This window comes from Labeo rohita, chromosome 22 (assembly GCF_022985175.1).
Source record: "Labeo rohita strain BAU-BD-2019 chromosome 22, IGBB_LRoh.1.0, whole genome shotgun sequence".
Lineage (NCBI taxonomy): Eukaryota > Metazoa > Chordata > Actinopteri > Cypriniformes > Cyprinidae > Labeo > Labeo rohita.
The window spans coordinates 35391768-35395832 of NC_066890.1; positions in this window are offsets into that span (position 1 = coordinate 35391768).

Consider the following 4065-nt stretch of genomic DNA (forward strand, 5'->3'; position numbering starts at 1 on the left):
AGCCAAGAATTAGCATGTTTTCACACATCATATCTTCACCGCACTTGCAGTTCAGTATGAAATCTAGCTTGTCTCCCTCCTTGAACTCTTGTCGCCCGCAGCCATGTGGTTCAGCGCTCGTCGGTTGTCTTGCAGTTTCTCTATTTCAGGGGGCTGCACTCTTGTGGGCTGATTATCCACCACAATCACTGGCCCAGTATGTGTGGATCTTTCCTTGCCCCTTTCCGATCGATGCAGTTGCAACCTAAGCATTATGTGCCGGTTTGGTCCAGGCACGTCAGCCGTGGCTCTGGCCTGACCGGGACCTGTGATAATGAATCAGCGCTGGTGAAATTCAATCCAACGCAAAGATTAATGTAAGTGGCCGATGCCGGAACGCTTCATTCAGAGCGATGCGAGTACGATTGTACGTCAGGAAACAGAATTTGAAAAGAGAGCAGACAGATTCATCAAAACCGGTGGTCTGCCTCATTCTTTGTACTATTTTCTTTCTGGCTTTCTGTCTGAGAATAATAGATCAGAGCTTGGCACCTGCAGAGTCCTCTGCGGGGTACTGAGGGTCTTCATTTTCATTAAACACAATAGCCCAGGGACAGCATATCCAGCCGGCCTTATCTATAAAGAGAAACATTTTGGCTGGCAAGGTCAGTTCCATTTCTTCTCATTTCCTCTAACAGACAAACAAATAAATAATCTAATGAAACTTCCTTCACAGGTGGGGCGTTTACGGATGGTCCGGTTTGAGTCACAAATAAAAATGGAGCAGGGAGGGAAGGTGCCTTTTCCTTCAGACTGAATGGTAAATTACAGTTACTTTTAATAAATAATTCTCTGTGACACTGGTGTTAATTAAATTAGAACTTTTTAATCATGAAGACTTGCTAAAGGAAATCTGTGTTGAGAATGTTTGAAATGACTTTGCAACCTAATATCGCAGATGTCAGAAATTCTCTAAATGACACACACACAAAAAAATACTGGTTCTTAATAAATAACAGGCTAAAAATGTTAGTAATTTTAATGGAATGTTACACTGTAAAATTCTTACAAATCTTAGCTGTTAATAAGTATGTTAAAGTTTCAGTTTTGTAGCTGATGTAGATTAACTTGCACAGTTTAATTAAGCATCCAGTTATAAACTATAAAATTAATTTTATTTAACCATACAGTATATGTAATTTTACAGTACAATATTATGAAATTTAAAACTATTATAAAATGCTTTTTGCAAAAAACTACCCACCCTAAGGTTAGAAAATACATTTGATTATATGAAATTAATATACAATTATTTTATATATCCTGTTATGAACTATAAAATAATTCTGTTTAACCATCAAGTATATGTAACTTACAGTACAATATTATGAAATTAAAAACAATATTTTGAAATAATTGTTGCAAAAATGTAACTACCCTAAAGTTAGAAAATAAATTTGATAATATTAAGTTAATATAAAATTGTATACATCCAGTTATAAACTATAAAATAAATTTTGTTTAACCACACAGTATATGTAATTTTACAGTAGAATATTATAAAATAAAAAAGTAAATAAATAAAAATAAAATACTTTTTGCAAAAAGTAAATACATAAATAAATAAAATTAAATTAAAAAAATGAAGTAACTACCCTAAAGTAGAATACAGTAGAATATTATGAAAAAAAGTAAGTACCCTGAGGTTAGAAAATACATTTGATTTATATTAAATTGATATAAAATTATTATATACATCCTTTTATTAACTATAAAATAAATTGTTTAACCACCCAGTATATGTAATTTACAGCACAATATTATGAAATTAAAAACAATATTTTGAAATACTTTTTGCAAAACGTAACTACCCTAAAGTTAGAAAATAATTTGATAATATTAAATTAATATAAAATTTTACACATCCAGTTATGAACTATATAATAAATTTTGTTTAACCACACAGTATTTGTAATTGTAAAGTAGAATATAATTAAAAAAAAAAAAAAAAAAAAAAAAAAGAGGTAACTACCCTAAGGTAGAATGCAGTAGAATATTATGAAAGAATAAATAAATAAATAAATTATGAAATACTTTTTGCAAAACAAAACAAAACAAAAAACAACAACAACAACAAAAATGAAGTAACTACCCTAAGGTTAGAAAATACATTTTTAATTAATTAATTAATTAATTAATTTTCTAAATTAAAAAATAAATTTGATTATATTAAATTAATATTATTTTATATAATAATATATTTTATTTATTTATTTTTATTATTATACAATATACTAAAAGTTAATATATAATTCTAAAAAAAAAAAAAAAAAAAAAAAAACACCTGCCATATGGTTAGAGAATAAATTGCATTATACATTTTTATAAATATTACATTAGCTTAGATTAACTTGCATTAACAATACACTAAAAACATCTTTCTTTCTTTCTTTCTTTCTTTCTTTTTCTTTCTTTCTTTCTTTCTTTCTTTCTTTCTTTGTTACTGAGACCTGCAATACAACCAGACCAGCAATCTGAAGAATTTATAATGTAACCTAACCTTTTTAAATCTCACTATAAGCAAGAGTTGCACGCAACCTATTTAAGATAATATTTTCAAAGTTTTACTTTCTTCTTTTTAGTTCAGTCCTTCTTAGTTCTCATTTATTGAAAGCTGCTACATGGCTGCAGCAACAGGAACAGGCAGCAGTAAGAAGAATTTAAAATACCACATGCGTCACATGCAACAGTTCCCACCTGTGGATTCAGTGAAAATACATCAAGAATACCAATGTGAAAGTAGAACAGTTATTTTTGTTTCGTTCCAGGTGTCTTTACAACTCCACTAATACGTTCAGGTGTTCGCATCTCTCTCACGTTCGCCAGATTGGCCCAGCTGGAAGACAAACTCGAGTGCATCTGGATGGGAGGTTTTGAGATCTCTTGTATCCATGCTTTATTTGTTCAGTATTGTCTGGAGAGCCAGTCTAATGCAACTCTAACCCTCAGTATTTTGGCATACGCCATCCAAGAGATGTTGAATCCTTTTGGATGGAGGTCATCAGATGAGATAAAGCCCTCACAAACCCACAGAAGAGTGGGGAAACAAAAGCTCAAGGGTCTGTGTGTTGATGAAGGTAACATTTGGAAGATTTCTGAGTAAAGTTTCAAAGAAACTTTGCAATGAATCTCCAGTTCCCTTTGAATGCGTATCCCATAATGCTTTGAAGTATGCAGTATTTGAACTAAAACTGTTTGTGTTCAAGCAGTTTTTAACTGATTAGGTTTAAATAAACCCTTTATGCCATACATGATGCGATTAAAAGCTCTCTTTTCCATTTAAATCTCTATTTTGTCCCATTTTTAATAGGAAAATGTATTTAATTTGACAATCTTTCCCTCAAATTGTGAACTACTCCTCAACAGTGGTTTGAAACCATTGAGTTGGACTGCATATACGCCCACTAGCGCTGTTTTGCTGTTTAAAATGTATGCGTAGTAGCAAAGTGTTTATCCTAAAATTATAGTCATGCCTAGGAAGGAACCGCCACCATCAGCACAAACAATCTAAAGCGCCAAACACAGCAATTACCCATAAACACCTGCTGTGTGGGCCGCTGCGAGGGGGAACTGGCAGTATAGCTGATTTGGTGGATTCTGCATGTGGGAGGGATAGACACAGTGTTGACCCTGTTTAGCTAATGAACGACACCGTCCTCCCTGCACAACTGTACTGACTCTGTGCAGCCCGGGAGGCCGAGGAAGAGAGGGATTTGTGTTTAAAAACTGGACTGTGAAAATGGAACTGTTTTGTAAGATCATGGTATATCGTAAATTATGATGTTTTGCTGTGTAATGGATGTTTTTAAAGCATCTGTAAGCAGTTCCATTGTTATCAAACGGATAGTATCGGTTCAAACTAGGGCAGCTGTCAAACACATCTACAAGAGTTCTGATTGGCTAACAAACCCTGTTAGCACTTGCAAGTCGCCGTACCTCCAATCAGGCTTTTCTGGAGTGACATTTGATTGGTTAGTCTCGCGTAGCCAGACCTTCAGGCGGCAGAAGATCTGTAAACCTTGGTCG